Raw genomic sequence first — 23,972 nt, 5'->3', positions numbered from 1 at the left:
CAGGGAGAGGAGGAAACCATAAAGAAGCCAATTTGTTTTTTTCCAACATCAAAAGAAAAAAAACATATAATGTAAGCAAGAAATTATCTCCAAACGCCCAGGGAACCCCTGCCTATCCAAACAGACAAAACACACAAACATTCTGTGTGTTTCTGTGGGTTGTTAATTCGGTGCTGGCAGAGGAGGGGAGAAGTATTAAGGGTCCAGAAATGCACATATGCCAGACAAGAGGCAGAGGAGCCCGGGATGGAAGGCGTGTGAGGCTACTGAAGGCGTGTATCCAAAGACCCACATGGAACTTTGCTGGCATGATAACCCCCAGCATATATTGTACACATGCTAGACACTGGGCATGTACCATTTCCTTTAATCATTATTCCCATTTTATCAACAAAGAAACTAAGGTCAAGAGAAGTCTATTCATATGTCCAGGGGCTCCGATTTAATATGGGTAAAGTCAAAACTTGAAAAAACAAACAAACATGTTGCTTCAGAAGGAATTCTGTTATTTCATCGTACGTATATGCAGCATTTTCCTTATCCATTCATTTGCCCCTGGACATCTAGGTTGCTTCACACCTTGGTTACTGTGAGCAGTGCTACAGTAAACACGGGAGTGCAGAAATCTCTCTGAGAACCTGTTCTCAATTATTTTGGATAAATACCCAGGAGTGAGACTTGCTGGATCATATGTTAGTTCTGTTTTTATTTATTTGAAGTTTTACAAAGGCAGGAAATTCTGCAACAGGTGACAACATGGATGAACCTCGAAGACATTTTGCTAGGTGCAATAAGCTAGTCATAGGACAAATACCGTAGGATTCTAATTATGTGAGGTTTCTGCAGGAGTCACACTCACAGGAGAGGAGAGTCCCATGGTGTGTGCAAGGGGCTGGGGGAAACGGGGAGTTGCTGTTCCATGGTGTCACGTTTCAGTTATATAAGATGAGTACATGCTAGGGAGTACTGTGCCTGTAGTTCACAACACTGTCCTATACCCTTGAAAATCTGTCAAGAGGGTAGATCTTCTCATGTTCTTACTACAATAAAGAAAAAAATTCTATACACTGTGTCAGCTTAGTATATAGTCTCCAGGTGCTTTTTATCCATCTCAACTCATTCCTGGTGGAGGGACGTCCATCTCACGTGGCCTTGGCCTCTACACCCGAGGAAGGAGAATGGGTTAGCTGCCCTTGATCCTCAGGGAGACAGTGGAAGGAACACAAGCTCAAGTGCAGCCTGTCTGAGCCTCGATGAAACGAGGATAAATCATAAGCACTGCACAGGGCATTGAGAGAATTCCGTTTCACAATGCATGTGCCCTTGTTTTAGAAACCCGAATCGCTAAGACAGCGTAAATGATTATCTTTACGCCAAGCTCATCGAGGTTATTCTATGAGAGAGCCAAGCATGCAAGCCCACCAGGGTGTCGGGAAAGGCCCCCAGCTTTAGGAACTGGGGACGCACCCTTCCTTCCCAGATGGGAATGAAACACTGAATAGCTGCTTATTGTCCTGCAGCCATAATTGATTATGGGGTGAGAGTTGTTCTGTCGATCCTCCATCACAGGCCTTGAATAAAAGATTGGTAAATAATAATGATAATTTTAGAAAACCCACAACACATTCTCTCTCAGATCCCACCCACACAGCCTCTCCTACTTGTATCTCCTTGAAAATGGTGTTTATGAATATCAGCTTCTGGGAGAAATGTTTCTTATGTTGCATTATCAATACTAAAAAAACAAAACAAAAACCCAACAAATTATAATGATTACTTTGATTCCCCACCTCTAGGACCCTGCCTGGTATAGATGAGGGGACAAGAGAAGGGGGGGGAACGGAGGGGGTGGGTACGGAGAGGGAAAACCCATGCCCCAAATTTCCACGCCAGAGGGACATGTTTGTTCTTTAAAATTAAAAACACAAATCAATTTCACTCAAACTCTGAAAGCAGAAATGAATGAGGGATTTGACTGGTAATGTTTAGAAATAAATGATTGCTGGAAATTGATTGTGACTTTAAAAAATGAGAGGTTCTGCTTTTTTAAAATAAAAAAGAATAGCTGTAATTTCCACACACACACAGGAGCATCCTCTCTCATCAGCTCCTCCACTCCCATCTCCTGGACGTGGTCCTTCATTCTCTCCTCTGCAGCCGAAGGCGGGCTCTGCCCTGGACAGCAGCCCTCACTACACACACACACACACACACACACACACACACACACACACACAAGGACTGTAGATTCTGCCCTTCACCCTCCCTCTATCTCACAGCAAGTTTCTATTTGAGAGTAATAGAAAGAATGGAAACTAAGGGTAATGGAAGGTGAGAGACAAAAAGAGAGGAGAGAGAGAGAGAGAGAGAGAGAAAGAAAGACAGGAAAAGAGCCCTAACTGGTTTGGCTCAGTGGATAGAGCATCGGCCTGTAGACTCAAGGGTCCCAGGTTCGATTCCGGTCAAGGGCATGTATCTTGGTTGAGGGCACATACCCAGTAGAGAGTGTGCAGGAGGCAGCTGGTCGATGTTTCTCTCTCATCAATGTTTCTAACTCTCTATCCCTCTCCCTTCCTCTCTGTAAAACATCAATAAAATATATATATTTTTAAAAGACAGGAAAAGAGCAAAACAGACACACAAAGAATGTGGGGAGATGGAAATTTAGGAGTCAGAGAAAAAGAAATTTAAAAATCTGATTTGAAACTCACTCTTTGGCAAGGACTCCAATTATATCATTTTCTAGGAATTCTCTCTCCCTCCCTCCCTCCCTCCCTCCCTCCCTCCCTCTCTCCCTCTCTTCCTCTTTCCTCCCCATAACCTCCCCCTTTCTTTGCCCCACTCCCCACTCAGAAAACCATGACCTGAGCTATGGCCCATGCCAGCGTCACCACCTTTAGTATTATCACCTCCATGCACACACGCACACACACACACACACACACACAATCTCACATACAATCATATACACACTCACACTCACAGCCACGCACTCAGAGTCTCACACACACATAATAACATGTTCACAACCTCACACACACAATCACCCACACACACACACACTATCCCATACACTATCATAACATCACACTGTTTTCATTCACAATCTCACCCACAATCACAGACACACACAGTCGCACACATGACCATTTACACAATCTCGCTCACCTACACACTCACGGTCTCACACTTACAACTTCACCAATATCCCCCCCGACACACACTCACACATTTACAGTCTCACACATACAATCACAAACACGCAATCACACTATCACACAATCACACACTTCTCTCTTGGAGTTTACAGGTGAGCAAAGCAGGGAGGCAGCACCCTAAGGGACCGAGCCCAGATGGAGGATCTGGGAAAAGGGGTGCTTCCCCTCCCTGCTGTTCTCTTGGGGGCTCTGGGGACACCTGCTTACTTCCCACCACCCCCTGGTTTCTCCTTCACCCGAGGTGGCAACAAGCACTGCCCTCCGCTGCCACAGACACAACCTGCACCGAGGAAAACACACTTGGGGGCACCGAGGGTGGGGTATAAGTCAGTCCTCTTTTTCTCAAAAATGGGTGGAAGTCTCAGGCTTCTTCCTTCACCTCCTGCACCTTGGAGAACGTCTAAATGATTTCTAGGGATTCCGACCAGGCCAGCGACTGGGATTGATGGCACCTGCCTCCCCAGCTCTGCAGGTCACTGTGCTCCCCTAGAAACCCATCCCGGTACCCCTGGCCTCTGGTCGGGGGCACTGCTCTCTCCTGGCCCCCTTTATAAGGCGCCCTTCCAAAGCTCAAGGAGGTTGCTCAAGCCTTTTGTGGCCCTGCACTGCCATCATGTGGCCTCAGCCAGCGCTACAGCCACTTAAACGGCACAAACCAATGATGTCTTAAATGAGGATGTGGAGGAAAACCAGGCTGACCGCTAACACATGGTGAATGGGACACCTTGTTCCTATGAGGCCCCCCGGCACAGTCTGGAGAAGGCATTTGGGTGGCGTTTACACATCCACTAGTCCCTTCGTGCAGTGCCTCTCCTCCAATCTCTTCTGTGTACTGAGCTATAACATAGGCCCTGGAGATACCGAAATTGTTAAAGAACTTGCTTACCTGGATCAGCATTGATTCTCATGGAGACTGCAGCCGAGAAACCAGGAGAAGTCTGAGACTCCGGAGCGCAGCAGGTGGAGAATCAGAGGTCATGAAGGGCAAAGATTTGTCACTAGGGACCAGGATCACCCACTCCCTCATATTTTCAGTTACCATGCACAGATGTGAACGTTGGACAGTGAAGAAGGCTGACAGAAAAAAACAACTCCATTTGTAATATGTGTTGGAGGAGAGCTCTACGGATACCCTGGACCACCAGAGAGAAGAGCAAGTGGGTCCTAGGGCAAATTAAGCCTAAAACATCACTGGAGGCAAAAATGACAAGACTAAAGTTTTCCTACATTGGTCAGTCACGGGGAGGCAGGGTCCTGTGTAAATGACAGTGCTGCTGGGGAAGGTGGGAGGCAGCAGGAAAAGAGGGAGACCGAATGGGAGATGGACTGACTCCACAGAGGAAGCCCCGGCAGGCGTCTGCAGGAGCTGAGGACAGGGCCCCGTGGACGTCACTCACCCCAGGGCTGGGAGGAGTCAGAGCCGACTCAACAGCACAAACACGCACACAAGAAACTTGCTCAGATGTCCAAGCGCAAGGAACCTCTCTTTCAGGCACAGGTTTTGTGTCACTTCCCCGTGATTGCAGCGCTTACGGAAATCCTAAACGGGGTGGAGATTAAGGGTATATGTGTCTCTGCCCTGCCAGGCAGTGAACTGGCACATGGCTGCAACCATGTCTTCTCACACTTTGCAAATATAGGAAGTTTTTAAATGCATATGGAAGGAAGAGGAAATACCGCAAGTAAGAGGCTCCCTGATTCCTTAGCGACCCCATGCTTACTCCCCCGCTGACCCTGGCTTTACTCCTCCCTAAGAAGCCCTGGGTTGGGAGTCAGAACTAGACTTTTCCTGGATGAGCCATGTGGCCTTGGGCACATCACTTTCCCTCTCTCCATCTTCGTTTTTCCAGCTGCGTGCGGAGGATTGATTCCAGCTGACCACTAAGATCCCATTCAGACAGATGACAGGATCATTTTAAACAATCCTGTGGCATCGCTAGTAACTTTAAGTGCACACAGAGAGACAAGATGCACCCTAGTTTCAACCTTCCCCCACTTACCCCAGGGCACAGGACTTGGCTACACAGATCAGGCACCCCCCAAATATCTGGGAGAACATATTAAATGGAAACCAAATAAATTGCAGTAAGACAAGCAACATGGCCACTGAATAGGTGTGCATGGCCCACATCACCACACAACCCCATTCACAAGTCGCATTTACATTTTCTATGGCAACACAATATATCAATAGCTGATGGTGGACCCTTCAGACAACGCTTCCTATGGGCCAAGTCCCATTGCCAGCTCAGAGGATCAGGCTCTAGTTACGGGGGGAGAATGGTGTTTGGGATGCAACAAGCACAGTCCAGGGAAGGCATCACAGGGCAGACACGAACAGTGGACTGCCACTGGCAGCATCAGCCACGGACTCTCAGCCTGACCTCCGAAGGCTATAATCCAAATGGACCCCTGAAAAGTCACCCTGTTCCCGGAACCAGAAGCCGAGCAGAATTCTGGGGTTGATCACATTCTGTTTCAGGTTGTTAGACGTAGTCCGGCCCGGCCTCTTATTCTCACAGACGCACAGAAGGCTGGGGAGCGCGTGTTGTGTCCCTGGAGACCGCCTCCTGTGCCTCGCAGCGGCTCAGGTTCATCAGATGTGCTGAGTAAATTGCTCAGTACAGTGGCCTGCTGGCACTTTCCCTTCCACAGGTATTACCAGACATTCTAGTATCAGCAAGAAACAAGGGAAGGCGGATATCTACTCCCAGGGCAACCACTGGAGGAGTCATTACCCTGGAAGCACAGAGCCAGGACTTTGGGCATGCATGGTCCCAAGCTAAGCAGTCACAGCGAAGCCCTCGGAGTTAGTCAATGAAAGGCTCAAAGCCTTAACGCTAGTCGCTGGCTTATGCATCCCTCCTGCATGTGTTTTCCTAATGAATATAGTTATTTAATTTGTAAAGGGCCAGAAGGAGCTGATTTTACTGTGGCCAATGTCCAGGAACAGAGGGTACTTGGGGCATGAATTTTTTAAAAATGTGTCTCAAAACAAAAGAGAGGAGCCAGGAGTGTTCGTTTCTTCTGGCCAGTATTGTCTGTGCTTCTTTTCCTATTGAAATGGAAGACGGTCTCATCTGGTAGCCCCGTGTTTGGGAGAAGTTGTGGTGCAGAGACTTGGGCAGGAATCATAGGAGCATTGATGTTTCTATCTGTCTCTCCCTCTCCCTTCCTCTCTGAAATCAGTAAAACTATTTTAAAAAATAAAGTAAAATAAAATAAAAAAGAACTCAGGTTTTCTGATGTTCAAAACATGTCTTCCCTTTCTGTTTCAATTGCAAGCTTCCTAAGGATGAGCATTATTTCTTTTTTTTTTAACTTGAGATTTTAATAAAAAAGGATTCAATTAATACATGGGTTGCATTTCTATTTAGCATCTACCCATCCACAATGGTGTCTAAGACAGAAATCTACCCTCTACCTTCAGTAAGTTTCCAATCTGCCACATGCAACTCTCTCTGGGTCTTGATGCCATTTCCCCAGTGGTGTCAACGCTAAAAACATCTTCTACCTAAAGCTCTGCTTAGATGCCCCATTATCCATAGGGATTCCAGACCTGCCTTTTTATAGCACCATCTTTATCCTCAACAGACATTATCCTCTGCCTCCTTTGCTCTTACATCGCACTTCCTTATGCACCTAAACTAGACTTCAGTGAAGTTACTCCTGGATTTGCCTGTCACTTCCACCAGCCTGTGAGTACGGAACTCTAGAAAACATTTTACTTGTACGATGAGTAGAAGTTGCCTAGGATAACAGAAGCTTCCAATGAATTTTAGTTGGATAAAATAGAGTTCCTTAAATCGTCATCATTAAATATTATAATCACAGGACTTAAAGCTAGAATGTACCTTACAGATCCTGTGATCCAGGAAATGCTTTTTATTTTAAAACCAATCCCAATTAATTGTTAGTGGCTGCCTGGAGCAGCATGTTTTAAATGATTCAGGCAAAGGTCAAGTTCAGTAGGAAAGACTATTGAGTTGGGTTTGTGACGTCTGTCAGGAGTGAGAAAGGAGGAAGTACAGAATGTATGCCTCTCCAGCAGTCAGGGATCAGGTCCCCCCCCCCCCCCCCCCCCCCGAGGTAAAGCCTGCATAATGGATGGGATGAGCTGGAACTCCGACTAGAACGCTGCCTTTGGGTGCTCTAACATAACATGGTTGCACAGTGTTACTCGAATCTCTGCTTCTCTTGGAGCTTTAGTTTCATTATTTATGAAATGAACGTGGTGGTTCTTTCTCTCCTTACCCCGCCGGATTCTTGTGATAGTTAAAAACCTGGCCATGAAATAATGGCTGTAAAATAATGCATAAATGTGTGATGCTTCCATAGAGCGCTGACCTCCGTGATCATTCAGTACGTGGAAATAGAGATTCCAACCCTAAAAAGATATGCTATTACCGAAAGCTGCCAGGGCACTTTGATATTCCAGCATGCTCCTGGTCTGAGATTTATCTACCATGTGAGAAACATTCCCATTTGGCCATCACATACCCATTAACCTGGACACTCATCAGGAGCAAAGACCATTCAGTCCAGAAAATAATGGTCTTGTCGCTGGTCTTACTCACTGGAAAGCACTGTGTCGCTGGTTATTGACCTATGGCCCTTGTACCAGATGCAATTTTGTGCCTCTCTCTCTTCCTCTAAGTTCCATTGCTGTGTCCTAGTTCATGGTTTCCCCACCTCTATTTTGAGCTTTGTCTATAATCTTCTAGTGAGGCTCCCCTTCCCTCCTGTGACCCCACTGAAGGCAGCCTTCACGGAGCCATCAGAGTGACCCTTCAAAAATACAATACAGAACCCTGTTACTTCTCAGCCCAAATCAATCAACCACTCTCCGGTGCCTGCAGATGAGGTCCAGCATCCTTAGCATGGCAAAGAAGCCTGCTACAAAGCAACCTCTGTCTCGTCTTCCACACTCACTTCCAGGCATCCTCTACTCCCTTAACATTGTAGAAAGAGCCTTCTTTCTCACCACCCTTCCAGAATGCCCTGATATTTCATGGCTCCCGGTCTTTGTTAGCATTGTCTTCTCTGTCTGAAGGTCCATCCTTTCCTATGTAATTGGCAAAATGCCACTTACTACTTAGGATGAAGTGAAGTCATCTCTACCAGGATTCTATTGTACCTGGTACAGCAGGATTCTTAGGCCTGCTCCCCCTGGGCAGAACTAATGGCTCCTACCTCTGTGCTGCTCCCATCATACTCTGCCTACATATCCCACCAAAGTCACGACTCATTACAGGGTCCAATTATCAGTAAGTAGGTTAGATCAAATTGTGCAACTCTTGTTTGTGTTTTGAAAAATTTATTCACATATTTTGAATCATCTGGTTGTAGCATCATCATCTGTTTAAATGTTGATCTCTCCTATGAGGTCATGAGCTTCCTAAGTGAGAGACTCCCACACTTCTGATCTTGCAGTTCAGTGTCTATACAGCAGCCAAATCTACTTATAAAACAGACTAGAGGCCCAGTGCATGACATTTGTGCACTCGGAGGGGTCCCTCAGCCTGGCCTGCGCCCTCTCACAGTCCTGGAGCCCTTGGAGGATGTCGACATCCTTAGTGGTGGGAGAGGCTCCTGCCACCACCGCTGCACTCCCTAGCTATGACCCCAGCTCAGGGCTTCTGGCTGAGCAGCGATTCCCCTGTGGGAGTGCACTGATGACCAGGGGGCAGCTCCTGCATCTAGTGTCTGCCCCCTGGTGGTCAGTGCACGTCATAGCAACCAATCATTCAAATGTTTGGCCGATTTGCATATTACCCTTTTATTATATAGGATAGGTTTAATTCTTCCTTCCTATGCCAAACATTCCGAACTGGCAACAAGACCCAAATTCCCCACCACAGCAGGAGGCATCAGGTCCTGCACAGTCTGGTCCCTGTGGGTCTCCAGCCTCATCCATTCTCACCCTTCCCCTCACACACGAAGCTCCCTTCCCCCCCCTGAAAGTGAACTTCTTTCCATCATAGGCCTCTGCACTTGTTGCTTTGATGCCCCCCTTGACTAGAAAGCTGTGCCCCAAACTTTCACAGAACCCAGTACATAGATGTTGATCTACCTCTGCCCGAGAGGCTGGATATGAAAGAAAAATCTAATAAAAGTCATATTCACCCACGCTCTGGAAAGATGAACACGCCAGGAGATAATTTTTTTTTTAAATGACAGAGATAGACTGCAAACTGAGATGACTTACTAGTTTTTGGTTCCATATATGCAGCTCTCTCCCTGAATTCAATGTGCTTTAGCTTTCAACTCGAATTTCAAACACCTTCACCAGGGCAGGGTATCAGATGACCATCATGTCTCCAACTCCGGGCACTTTTCACCTGTTTATTTTCTGGAGATCCCTGGCCACTCTCTGAAATCACCCTCTTCATTTCCCTGTTCAGTGCTCATGCTTGTTGTGTCCTTCCACTAGAGTTCAAGCGCCGTGAGGAGCACACGTCTTTGTTTTGTCCCTCCCTGTGCTTCCAGCGGGTAGAAGAGTCCGAGTACAGGTCTGTTATAGGAGCAAATGACTCCATCAGCTTGCTCAGTAAATACCTGTTGAACGTATTAGTTAATAATTACTTTTTAGGTGGCAGCAACTGCCTTTTTAAATTTTAAACCTAAATTGCTCTGAGTAACCTAGGGAGAAATGATTCAAGTTGTAGAGCATCTAGAAAGACTCCCGAGTCTCCCTCATGTCGGCCTGATCTCCATTAATTCCTCTCTTTAATCAGAGAATGAACGGAGCAAATAACTCAGTCCAGTCCCACTAAAACCTTAGCAGCTCTGGACGTCAATAAATTAACTCTCTTGTGGTGCCAGGTCAAACCTGCCGCCCAGAATGAGGCTTTAATATTTTCCAAAGACTTTACTGTATTTCCTCTTTTTCCTATTTTTACATGTTTTCTCCCACCCTTTACCCCCAACCCATATTTGAGCTCAGAGAGATTTTATTTCCCTGACTATTTCATGAGCCCATTACCCAAGGACCATAGAAGGGGGGAGAATTGGGGCACGAGGAAAGTGCAGGTGAAGACAGGCATGTAAGAGCACGCAAATCATCCATCTGGCAAACAGCCAGACTTCCGGCCATCTAAGATTCTCTAGTCCGGACTCTGCATGCAGGGAGAAGGAGAAAAAAAGGATTCATTTTTCTTCACAAGCAGAGAGCAAGGAAGCCCAGAGAGATTAAGTGACTGGCCCAAGGTCACCCAACACTCTATGTCCAGCTGTGAGACCTGAAAGGTCCCTCACTCAGCAGGTCTCCCAAGGCTGTTTGCGCACTTGGCTACCTGCGTGTAATATCCCTGGCTGTGAATAGGAGGAGAATTATGGGGAAAAAGCAAAGTTAAGGCAAATTATACCCCTCAGACTCTGGAGGCATGGACAGTCCAAAGGAACCTGTTTATTAGTGTGTGGGATGGCAGGGAGCATGAGTGCATTTATTAGTTATTGGTTGACACTCACCTGGGCCTTTCTCAGAGCTGCCCAAGGCCACTTCTGACTTAATGTTAAAGTTCTAAGCTCTCTCATGGACCTCTGCGAGCCGGAATGCATACAAAAGGCATGACAAAAGAAGAGCCAAGACTGTGAGCAAGGCCTGGCGTGTAATGTTGGACATGTCACTTGGTCATGGGACTGAGCATCTTCCCGTATCAAGGCCTAGAGGAGGACGCCGCGGTCCAGGCCAGGCCATTAGGGACACACTAGCTCCTCTCCTCCAGGAAGGGAGGCGGGGGGACCATTTAGGAGGCCGTCACCAGGATGGAGTTGAGAGAAGACAGCTCCACACGGAGTGGATGTGTTGAACCTCAGCTGCCAGCCACCAAATTCCTGCAAGCAGTTGTTTTCTGTTTGTCTAATGGGTAGTAAGGAGAGAGTAATTCTGTGCCACCTCATTTCCTCATGACCGGAAGTGGAAGTCCCCTAATAAAGTCAGCAATAAACTGTCATTATTATATTATTTTATCCTCACAGTGACATAAAAGATGAGCTTGTACGTTCCCCATTTTAAAGATGAGGACACTAAGGCATAGTGGGTTTCAGTACTTGCCCAGTAAGTAGTGGTTTTGAGATTTGGCCCAGGTCTCCTGACACTAAACGCCATGCTCCTAACACTGCAAAAGGCATCTCAGCACCCGAGAAAGAGATTTTATTTTTTTTAATTATTATTTTTTTGTAAAAAATGGTAAAGAACGGTAAATATCATTTGATAATGTTTTTTCCTTTTAACATTAAAAATACATTTTCTATAAGAGAATTTCATAAATTTGTCTGATTATAAAAATCACCCAGGACACCCAATAAAACACATATTTCCAGTCTCCTTTCCTGGGGATTTTGATTCATTAAGTCTAGGGTGGGGCCTGTGCTTTTATAAATTCCCCCAGAGACTCCTATGCTCAGACAAGTTTATCAAACATTCTGCATAAGATGCTTTTTATTGGATGTTTAAGATTTAATTATATAGATATTCCACAATTTAATTTACAGTTCTCTGCTGGTAGATTGTGGGTTTTAATGACATTTTAATAGAGAAACAACACTGTGATGATCAGACAAGTGCACATCTCCGATTATTTCCTCAGAGAACAAAGCGTTGAAACTCGCCTCCCCAGCCATGACTGCGTTCCATGTGCCTGGGAACCCAGCTGAGTGCTTCTCCCTGCAAATAATTCTAACTATGTGGTCATTCAGGGCCTGAACACAGGTGGCAGGTAGGAAAAAGGAGCCACAGAGAGCACAAATGTTTAGTTGTTTGTCTTTTTCTTAACATTGGCCAATTTATACACATTAAACACCCATTAGCATTCTACTAGGTGCTTTCCTATATATTTCATTTGATCATCTCTGCAGTCCCACAGAGAATATTAACCTTATTTTACAGATGAGTAAGATTGAGGTTGAAAATTTTAAACCTTTCCACCTAGTAGTGATCTATATATACTAGTAAATAATATTATGTTATGTAATATATAACATATATAGTGATATGTAATATATATTATGTTGTATTATGGGTCAGTATTGAGTATGCAACTATTTTATGTCATTTAATCTTTAAGAAAAATATATCATTAGGTGTGTATTATTATTATATCAAAGATAAAGTCACTACTATTGTCCTTTTTATTCATATGAGGAAATAAAGAGAAGCTCGGAGACATTAAATATTATTAGGACCTAATACTAGTTATGTTACTATAAGTATTAGGACCCAGATATAGTTCATTTATAGACCATTTCTGTTTTCAACCACACTTTAAATGACTTCAATCCAGCTATCATCAAACTCTTATTTTTACATTAAAAATATATTCCCTACACCTTCCCTAAAACTTCTCTAAAATATGTAACGTTTAGAAAGTAAAGCAACCATCAGAAGGCTAGTACTTGTGGAAAATGAGAGCGCGCCAGCCCCTATCTTCTGAGTCTGGGATACAGATAAGGAGCTTCTTTCATTGCATTTGGCAGAAACAGACTAAAGGCCGGAGAAGAAAGATGAGTGTCTGCTGTGAATGTGGCTTCAGCTTGATTTCAGCTTCCTGTGGAAAACTGAGGACCTGAGGCTGTAAGGCAGATGAGAGGTGAACAGGTGGCTAGAGAACTGTGTGAGTTTCACTTCATATTAGTAGAAAAATAAATCACAGTACCTTTGTTCCTACTCGGCTACCTTCAATGGAATGACAGCCCAGTGGTGGCATGGGGAGAGGGCAGGCTTGGCATCACATGGCTATAGACTTGGATCTCTACTTAATAGCACAGTGAACTTGAACTGATCATGCCATCTCTCTGAGGCTCAGTGTCTTCATTTGTAAACAAGACAAGATCTCATCAGAGGGTGATTGTGATCATTAAACGTGATGATGTGACTAAAAGGCTGAACACATCTGGATTCATAGTGTACCCTTATTATTAGATCATCCCTTGCCTTCCCCAAAAGCTCCTTCTTCTGAGTGTATTTGCCTCGCTCTCCCAGGAGACTGCGTTCAGGTAACTCCACTGTGGTTTCTGAGGAAGGGTTCGTTAGGAAGACATGGCTGTTACCAACCCTAGAGCAGGAAGACCCTCAGTCTTCAGGTCTGATTTTACAGACAGTATCGAAAAAAAATCTGAGCTTGTACCAGGGTGACCAATTGCAATGTTATACTTTTATTAACTAAAGAAGGTTGATTAACTCACTTCGGATACAGATGGTATTGTTCTTACTAGTAAATGAAGAAAATGATACCACCTTTAGAGCAGGAATATGATGACTATCAGGGGACATGCTGGTAAGTACAGTGTTAAAACTTCTTGTTTCTCATTCTGACTCTGCCACGCTACAGTTTGACCCAGACACATGTCTCTCCAGACCAATATCTACACCATCACCAATAAGACACTTGTAGCCTGTGGTTAAAATCTCTTCTAGCTCTCATGTCCTGTGCCTCTGTGACTTGAATGAACTCCCACCAAGGTAGCTAGAGTCTACGTTGTCACACTCCTAGACTGGGTGTTTCTCATTTATCAGTATATGGTTATATCAGCTTGGAAATTTGTACCTTATGGCTTTTGGAAAGTCTTGTTCCAAGGAAGAGCTGCCTTGCATGTTATCTCCAAAATGCAACCTTTGCTAGATCCCTGAAACACCCTCATGTGATCTGTGTCCCAGGGAATTCACCTACCTGCCCCATCAGGTGGTCTCTCTTATTGTGAAGTTTATAAAGTTTTTAACTTACACTTTTATTGATAAAGAAAAGTCATCATTCCTATGTCAACAGATCTCATTTTAAATTCTAGCTGCTCTGCTGTGTGGTCTGTAACTACACTTATCCTCAGGAAAATCCTTAAGAGGACATAAGTTAAAAATAATTCTGAGGTGTTACCATTCAGTGAAAGACAGAAGAATGACTCATTGCTGGTGCAGCTACTAGTTCAAGGCCCAGAACCCAGACATTCAGTCTGGGTGACATGGATCAATGAATAGCACAATTATTGTCTAAATTAAGTTTTTCTTGGGAATGGATATAGCTTGGTCCATAAAATCACACCGTTCTAGATTCCTTTGACCTGGAAAACATCAAACTTTACACAAGATGTGAAAGCCCGTGAACCTGAGTACATTTCCGTGAGATGAACAGAGGCAATAGGAGAACTGGAGTCAAGAAAATGTGAATGAAATTCACACTGTCATTGCTCTCCCATCCTCAGTCCCTGCCTGAGTTATGAACTATTTCACCGAAACTTCTTTACCTCCTATACTCGCGCCTGGCCACCTCATCTGCAGTAACCATATATTGTTTTCCTGTCCGGGTTCTAGGCATTGAATCCAGCTCTGTCTGCCGCCCACAGCTGGACCTTAGCTTCCAAACTCACGAGCCATCATATGTCTTATGTTACCCAGACCATTTGGAGTTATAGCCCTGTTGCTTGTAATTGAAAGTCCATCTGCCCAATGAAAACAATTTCTGCCTAATTGAAATATAATGTTTGCAGTTTCTACCTCATAGGTCTGACATAAATTGCAGATAAATTAATAGAATTTGATCATGAACCATGGTTTCAGGTACTATGCTAGGAGATGAGAATACAGTGGTGTGTAAGACAAAATTCTTATCCTAGGGGAGCAAACAAGTTGAGCAGATAAGCATCCACAGAAACACAGCATAGCCTGCCTGAACACAGTTTTAATAAAGTTATGAAAGACAGTGAATCGGTTTCCCTAGAGAAGTTACAAGAGCTCTACAAATGAGGTCACGTTTGAACTGAACGTTGAAGGTTGATTAGAAGTTTTTCAAGGAGAGCAATGGCATTCCCCAGACATCTTTCTTTGTCACATCTTGGGGTGTGGCAGGGATGCTGCAACACCTCCAAAAATGCACAAATAACTCTGGCAACAAAGAATTGTCTGGCCCAAAAAAATTTAAAAAAAAAGAATTGTCTGACTCCAAAATCGTTAGTCATGGGGTTGAGAAATTCTGAAGTAGAGATATAACACACACACACACACACACACACACACACACACACATATACACACACACAACACACACACATACACACACACACATATATACACACACACACACACACACACACACTCCAGAATAAGATGAATGTAAAGTCAGGGACCATGATTATTTCAGTGATGAAAATGTCTTGACAGTGGGGGAAATAGCTTGAAGGCAAATGACAATTGATCTTTAACGGAAGGTCTTTGAAGATGGTCTGATAGGTGTAGGAAGCTATCACCCTTCTTTCACAGGTTGTCATTAGAAAAAGGCACCTTGTGCTTGACACCTTGGAAGTGGAACAGTTCTGCAAGATGACCAGCCCCTTGCTCAGACTTGGATTGTGTGGGGCTACTGAAAATTAGTCAACATCCCCACAAGAGACAATCTTAGAGAACTGTGAGGCTAGAATAATCAATAGGTTGTTAACTTTACTGCTGAGTTTTACCAGAAGGATGAGAGTGATGGTAAAGGAACCCATGGAGTTTGGTTTCCCTCTAAAAATGTTTATTGGATTCCAAGCCAAGCAGAAGGCCTCCCTGCAAACAGCCTTTTCCATCTCCTCCGTGCCATTTATTCCCTCTCGTTGGACATTCTGCCAATTCATCTTGGAATAATTAAATGTTTTTATAATGAATCAGATGCTGATGGCAGGAGCCAGATTGACGGCTCAGGAGGAGGAAGCTTGGAGTGCTCACGCTCCTCACACCGAGACGACACGGAGAGCGTTATGTGTGCTGGGAGATTTATCATCAAGCTGTCCACAGGCACCTCTTTGGCCTTCAGAAAGTGGGTTAAAATTAGACACAATCTGGAAGCCTTGCAGAGCCAAAAAGGAGTCTGTCGTCACGTTGATGTTCTTTCCTCGTTCCCTTTGGTGGGAGGCATTGCGGCTTGTATTCAAACAAGGTCTGCAGTTAACACCCAAAAGGTCGCCCCTGGCCTCGTCCCACTTCTCCTTCGCTGCCACGTCCCAATTTTAAGAGCCACTGGATTTTAGAATCAGAAGAGATTCAAAAGACCCCATAACGCACTTGTTTCATTTTACAGGTGAGGGAAGTGAGAGCCAGGATCGGATTCATGGCCTACCCAGGATTACACAAGCTATCAAAGAGTAAACTGAGAGAATTCATAGTTCTTTTTCCTCTCCTCAGTGCTGTCCCACTCTACTTTTTTTCCCAGCTGTATTGCATATAATTGACATGGCATTGTATACGTTTAAGGTGTACAACATGATGGTTTAATACGTACATATATTGCAAAAGGATTTCTACCGTAAGATTAGTTAATACAGGGTGTCCCAAAAAATGTATACATGCTTAACAGCTGATAGCTCAATTGATGTTTCTTTCTTTTCAGATTTAACCCACTGGAATGAATAACTATTCAAAGTCTGTATACATTTTGGGGGGGGAGACACCCTGTATGTATGTCACCTCACATAATTGCCATTTTTTGTTTATTATGGTGGATGTGAGAACATTTAAGATCTACTCTCTTAGCAACTTTCAAGTATACAATACGGTATTGTAAACTATGGCCACCATGATACACAATTAAGTATTAGAAGTTTGTAGTCTTATCCCAACATCTCCTCATTTCCCCCCACCCTCCTACCCCAGGCAACCATGTCTGCTCTGTTTCTCTGAGTTTGGTTTTTTAGATTCCATACGTAAATGAAATCATATGGCATTTGTCTTTGTCTGATATAGTGCACTTAGCATAATGCCTCAAGGTCCCTGGTGTTGTTGCGAATGGCAGGATTTCTTTCTCATGGCTAGTAGTGTTGGAAAGACTACTCCTTGTAACACAAACCCTGTTCTTAATATCTACTTTATCGGTAACAAAGTTAATTTTGAACTGTTTGCCTTCAATCCAAAAACCTGGTCTGGGAAGAAAGATTTTGTAAATCGTTCAGGTCCTCTTGGACTTTGGGAATACGGAGACATTTCTGATTATGTCTCCCCAGAAGGGGAGGAGAAATAGAGGCACCTGACAGTGACCACAGACATTAACAAAAAGAATGGGGAATGGAATTTTAAATTTCAACACTTGAATCAAGATTAAAAATAAAATATGCCACAAAGTGTTTTGCCTGTATAATAAGTGTTTTTTTAACCTCTTCTCTCTTCCATGGGCTAGCTATCTAAAATTAGAAGGCTGGGATGGGTGGGTGGGTGGATGAGATGAAATCAGCCAAAGAACTTGCATGCATATATGCATAACCCATGGGCACAGAGAGTAGGGTGGTGAAGGCCTGGGATGGGGGCCGGCTAGAAGGGGTCAGTAGGGAAAAAGGGGGACATCTGTGATACTTTCAACAATAAAGATTAAAAGAAAATAATTAGGCAAGTCATTCCATCCTGCTAAGCCTGTTTCCATGTCTGAAAATGGGAATCAGGGGCACAGTTTTAAACCCCAAGTTTCCTTTCCAGCCTGTGTGGCCCTGCTCACACCTGCTCGCAGGGCTGACAGCACCTACCGCTTCCCAGCTCCGCTTTTCATTGGTAGATGGAGGTCTGCGGCTGCGGCTGCGGCTGCGGCTGCGGCTGCGGCAGTAATTTTCCCAGGACACAGGAAAGGTTACCTAAGAGTGTTTGCCACCTGCAGAACCAGCTGCTAAACACTTGCCAGCACACCTCATCCCGCCTTCTTTCCCACCAGCGTGTACGGCAGGCCCCCGTATCCACGGCCTCATTTTCCAACATTTCAGTTACCCGTGGTCACCTGTGGCCTGAAACTATGAAACGAAAAATTCCAGAAATAAACAACTCATAAGTTTTAAACTGCCTGCTGTTCTGAGAATCCCCATGAAACCTTGTGCGACCTGAGACGGAACTTGGAGGTTTATGCAGCGTCTCCACGTTGTACACGCTCTCCGCCCTCAGTTAGCAGGTAGATGACACTGCATTACCCTGCTTGTGGTCCGGTCCCCCTCATCTCACTTTACAGTGTCCCCAAAGCACCGAGCAGCGATACTGGCAATTCGGGCCTACCCCAGAGAAGCACAAAGTGCTTCCTGCCTGTGAAAAGGTGGACATTCTCAACTTAATAAAAAAGTTGTGTGCTGAGGTACCACGGTAAGAACCAATGTACCCATGCAGTTGTGAAGAAGGACAAATAATTTAGTGCTTGTATCCCTGTCACACCTCAAATTGCAAAAGTTATGGCCATGGAGCGTGACAAGTGCTCGGTTAAGATGAAAAAGACATTAAATGTGTGGGTGGCAGACATGAACCAAGAGGTATACAATAGGTCCTCAAATAACATTGCTTTGTTCCACTTGTTACAACGTCGATGTGGGAAAAAAAAAATCAACTCCAGGCTGAGGGGCTGCTGTCTGTGTGGGGTGTGCTCGATCCCTGTGTCTGTGTGGGTTTGCTCCTGGGACTCTGGTGTCCTCCCACGTCCCAGAGTCATGCACTCAAGGGGCACAGTGGGGGCTCAGTGTCGCAGTCTGAGTGGGTGCATGGGGGTGAGTGGCCCTGCATGGAGAGGGGACCCGGCTGGGATGCATCCTTCCTGGTGCCCTGAGCTGCCGGGAGAGGCTCCCAGCACCTGTGAACCTGAACTGAAGTAGGTGGGTTGGAAAATAAGTATCGTTTTTTTAATTCATCTCTCTTACATGTATGGATAGCTCACATTTATTTCAGTGTTTAATATTAGAAGTGTTTGGGGGTCTTTACGTAGAAATTTAATGATGTTTTTGTGACCAGAAATATGCCCTAGGAACTTGTTTTTATCCATTAGCCTGTGGTAACATTGGTTTTCTTGTGTCCTTTTGTTTAAGTTGAAGTCGTAGTTTCCTATTGAGGATGTGAGAGGCGCCAATATAATCAGGTCAGAGAGGTCAAGGAACAAACGGCACCAGAGCGTTACCAGAGTGTTACATTTAACAAGCACCAGAGCAATCAGGAAGGTTAGGAGGGGGAGATGGAACAATCAACTTTTATGGGACACAGCTGCAGCCAGGGAGGTTACGGAGATGGCTGCAGCCCGGGAGTAAACTGAAAAGCAAGCAACCTGATAAGAAAGTGGACAGGCATTAATTCACAACGGCGCCAAGATTCCCAGAAGAGTGACCCCTTTGCTTCCCCCGTTTGCTCCCCCCGTTAGCTAGAAAAAGTATATAACCTATGCCTGAACCCTTAGTCGGGGCTCACGGCCGCTGCTCTGCCGCGTTCAGAGTGAGTTGTTGTGGGCCCCAACATGTTGGAAGCTAAATAAACCCCTTGCGTTTGCATAGAAAGCGTCTCTTGGTTCTTTGTGACAGCGGCTTGCACCCCGGACTTTACATTTGGAGGTTCCACCGAGATACCGGCGGGGGTGAGAGGGACCCCTTATTTAGGGCTGGAGGCTCTCCCCCTGCGGGGAGGAGAGGGACCCCCTATTTAAGGCAGGAGGCTCTCCCCCACTTGTCGCCGGGCACGCAGCGAGGTATTTGTTGCAGCCGCCTCTGGGTTCCAACAGACGCTTCTTGGGGTAAGTGACGGCGCCTTTCTGAATAGCGATCGCTTAGATATTGGAAACACAAATTTAGTTAGAGCTGGCAAATCTGTTTGGTCGGGTGGCTGTCAGGGAGGGGCGTGAGCCTCCCCCGACTGCGACAGACAGACGTGTCGGGAGGTCGCAGGCCACAACCCCGGGGGACGCCCTGGTGGAGTCTGGAGAGGACCAGGGACGCCTGGTGGACTCCTGTCTGTTCCGTCAGTTAGGTACGGATTCTGATTCTGGTTCTGTAGTTCTGTTGCCAGCTAGGTCAATTGGTTCTGTAAAACCTTCTTTTTGGATCCTTCGATTTTTGTCTCAACGCGTTGTGTCTGTCTTTGTCTTTTGTTCTTTGTTTCTTGTCGTTGGTGTGTTGGTGTGTTGGTGTGTGTGTGTTCTCTCCTCCACCCTCTGCTCCCTCCCTCCACCCTCTGCTCCTCCTGGATGGACGCTGTGGAATGGACTCAGACTGCTCCTTTGGGTATTGTGATTGATCAGTTCAAGGAGATTGCGGGAGGCTTTAGAGCTCCCTCAGAAATTGGGAAGTTGTTAAGAATTGAATGGATTGTTTAAACTCTGAATGAATGTCGGGTGAAAGTATGTGAGTGTAAAGACGGGGAGGGAGGGGGAGGGGGCAAGTGTGCTGGAGCGCGGTGCGCGGTGACCGCAGCCCTCGCCCCGGAGCCTGGCCGCGCCACGGGCCCAGGCAGCTCGGCTGCAGCGGCTGACACCTGGGGGCTCGGCCTCCGGCCCGGTCGGCGGCGGGTGCTGGGCCGGAGCTGGAGCCCGAGCTGCGCAGCCTGGAAGAGGCCGGAGGCCGGGAGAGGCGGCGGCAGCCCAGGCAGCCCGAGCCCCGCAGCTTGGGCCTGCGCTCGCTCAGCGCCATAGGCGGCGGCGCGCCTTCGGGGGGCGGCGCTGGGGGGCTCGGGCCGGGCGCGGACTCGTTCGCGGAGCCTGGCGGCGGCGGCTGCGGCCGGCGGTGGCCGGCGTTGGCCCCGGGCTTGTGTGGAGCGCGGGGGGGGCGGGGCCGGCGAGTCGCTTGCAAGAGGCCGGAGCAGCGAGGCCCCCGGCGGCGTCGGGTCCGGGGGAAGGTCTGGGAAAGGTCCCGCGCGGAGCCCACGGGCCGGACAGCTGGGGGCGGCGCGGCTACTCTGGACGGGAGCAGGGCTCTTCCCATGGAGATCGCGCCAGCTAGATGACAAAAAGTCCTTCTTGTAATTGAAAAGTTTTAAAATGTGTCTGGTATTTCTGTTCACATGTAAAGAGAAAAGCTGGTTTAAAACTAATGCGCGCAATTGTCCTGTTTTTGGACATTTAGATAGAGTTTTGAACTAGAGTCTCTTCACACATGTACAGAATAAAACCCAAGACTGATTATTTCCTAAGGAAAATAGCTAATTTTACCCAGGGAAGCAATGCAGGCTTGTTCTAGCAACAAGCCTCCAAAAGAAAATTCAGTAAGATTGCCTCTGTTACAAAATTTGCCAAAGTACATGCCTTAATAATAATAATTGGATTTGAATCTCAAGAAATTATGTAGCTACAAAGTTGCCTCTTGACTTTCCCGAGAGAAAAATGGTGGTTTTAAAGTCAAGGGCTGGGCCAGGCCTGTTTGCCAGCCTCAGGTGTGGTTTTCCATAGCTGCTGGAAACTTGAGACCTTAAAATTTACTGAGTCAAACAATAAAAAAAAAAAAATGTTCATCTAGGTATTATTAATCTGAATGTGCCTCATACAAAATCTAGAGGGTAGAATTGAATCTATTGGTTAATTGTGCCTTATATTTTTGAAGTTTACAAGAAGTCGCTGACCACAGAGAGACAGACAGCTATCCCAAGATGACGTCAACAAGGCCTGTATACTCACAAACTGATAATTGCTAGCTGTGGTGATTCAAAGTTTTAATGGGGAATGTTATCTATCTTTATTGTTTAAGTATATGTCTTTGTTGTTTAAAATTGTTTAACTAGTGAAATTTTTGTTTGTATCTCCAAAAAAAAAAAAAATGATGAATGTATTGCTAATCTGAGGAATGTTAATTACTTACATGTCACCTTAAAAATTAATTAAGGCTCAGAGTTCTAACTAACTGGAATGTACAGCTTTGATGTGATGGAGGAAGGTAAAGAAATACTTAATGGAAGGTCTGAGGCATGGTTATGCATTTTTGAAGGACATAGAAAGAAGGTTTGAAGGCTAACCTAAAAGAATGAAATTTGTAAAGATTGTGTATGTAATAAAAAGAAAAAGATAAATGTTAAAAGAAAGATGAATGCATGATAGACCAGTAAGCTGGAACAAGTAGAATAGGGAAACTAAACAAAAATCCTGTTTTCCCTAAACCAAAGACATTTGGAGTAAATGCTTTGCATTTGCCTCCCTAAACAAAGGTTAAATCGTTTATGTCAATCTGATTAGTGTCATTTGTTGTCCATGCCCAGGGACAAATGAAGTTAGGAAATAAGCCTTATTTTGATTAGTTCTTTCATTCAGGAGGAGCTAACCCGGTCCCTCCCTGCAACATGAATGATAAAATGTATGTTAAGAAATTTTAAAATTGCTCAAAACTCGCTGCCTTGGGTCCAGTTCTGCATGTATAAAAAGGGACAGAGTAAGGTTTAGTAGCAGGAGTGGAGAGGCAGGCAGAGCAGGAGCAGGCCAAAAGAAGCTGGCGAGGCCATCCAAACCACCCAGCCGCTATTGGCCAGAGCCGCCTGAGGCAGACCTCCTCGGACTGGCAACAGCTGACTCTGACTAGGACAGGCTGGGCTCTTTCCAACTGGGCCCCCATGAACCGATGGTCGAAATGAAAATCGGGGGCCAGACTGTGAACTTTATGGTTGGTACAGCGGCAGAGCACTCGGTAGCTACTCAGAAGGTAGCTCCCCTCTCAGGACAGGAAGTCACCATTATTGGAGCTACCGGGACCACAGCTGCAGACTGTTCTGCCGCCCCCGCCGATGTCAGTTAGGCGGCCATCAGGTGGTTCATGAATTCCTGTATTTGCCAAATTGCCTGGTCCCTCTAATGGGCAGAGACCTTTTAGCCAAAATGAAAGCAGAAACCACTTTTGCCCCAGATGGTTCAGCACAGCCCTGCCTAGGTGAAGAGACCTCTTCAATGATCCTGCCCTTAGCAGTGCCGAGGGAGGAAGAATGGAGACTTTATACCCCCCCCAGCCAAAGGCCCCCACATCTGTTCCTGTCAGGCCCCCATCAGGGGACTTGGATGATGTTCCTGTTATCTGCTCAAGAGCCCAAGACTGTAAAGATACTTGTTCACTAAAAAGATAATTGTCTCTTTTCTTGAGAGGGCTCCAGAGGGCGCACGAGGACATTTGGCTGCGCCTTGGCGCCACCCAGGCAAAAGGCACCTCCTGGAGCCTCAATGGAAAGGTCCCTACACCCAACTCCGTGGTGCTGACGACCCCCACCGCTCTCAAGATAGACGGCGTCGTGACCTGAGTCCATCACACCCACGTCCGGTCAGCGGACCCATCCATGATCCGGAAAGACTTCGTCAAGCTACAGCGTGCTCGACCTGCCTGATGCTGGTAACATTGAATAGACTTAGATAATGCCTGCATCTTCATGGACATGGCTCCAAAGAGACAAGGACAATTTATAGAATCACATGTTTAGTAGCAGAAGATGTGGCTGCCTAAAGCGGCCATGATGCCTATATTATGTTTCATTGTCACATTAACCTTTAATTCTCTTGCAGGTTTAAATGTATGTTGACTATCCTGGAAGGGTACTATGTGGGGTGAGCCCCAAAAAGTAAAGGGTGCCTAGCTGCCAAGAGGGCAGGTGCCCACCTGGGCAGGGAACAGTGCCCATCAGGTTTTGGTCTCTGTTGAGAGACAGCTAATAGTTGGCAGCCTGTGTACTGCTTGCAGGCCTTTATGACCATGCCCATGTCAGGGGTAGTCTGAAAAGAGAAAAAAAAAAAAAAAAAAAAGCCTGTTTAGAGTAAAAAGTCTGAAGCATAGTTATACATAAAAAGAAAGTTTAATGCCAACAACTAAAAGGAATTGGCAAGGAAAGTCAGAAAATCTTAGAGTAGATCAGTATGTCTTTCTTCTTATGTAATTCCTCCGAAATTTGGCGATGCTAACACGGCAATACATTTCTTTGCATAGATTCAATAAGACCGGTTCCTAATAGTGGTTTTATTAACGAAAAACTTTGACTGGAGTATCATGTTTTAAAGAGCCCTGTCTAAGCTCTAAAGACTTGAAGCCAGTAAAAATGCCACGAAGGAAGCCTGG

Source organism: Myotis yumanensis, unplaced genomic scaffold (genome assembly GCF_028538775.1).
Source record: "Myotis yumanensis isolate MYYU_CA2020_CCGP unplaced genomic scaffold, mMyoYum1.0.hap1 SCAF_12, whole genome shotgun sequence".
NCBI lineage: Eukaryota > Metazoa > Chordata > Mammalia > Chiroptera > Vespertilionidae > Myotis > Myotis yumanensis.
The sequence above is the reverse complement of the archived record's forward strand: the minus strand, read 5'-3'. Positions refer to the sequence as shown.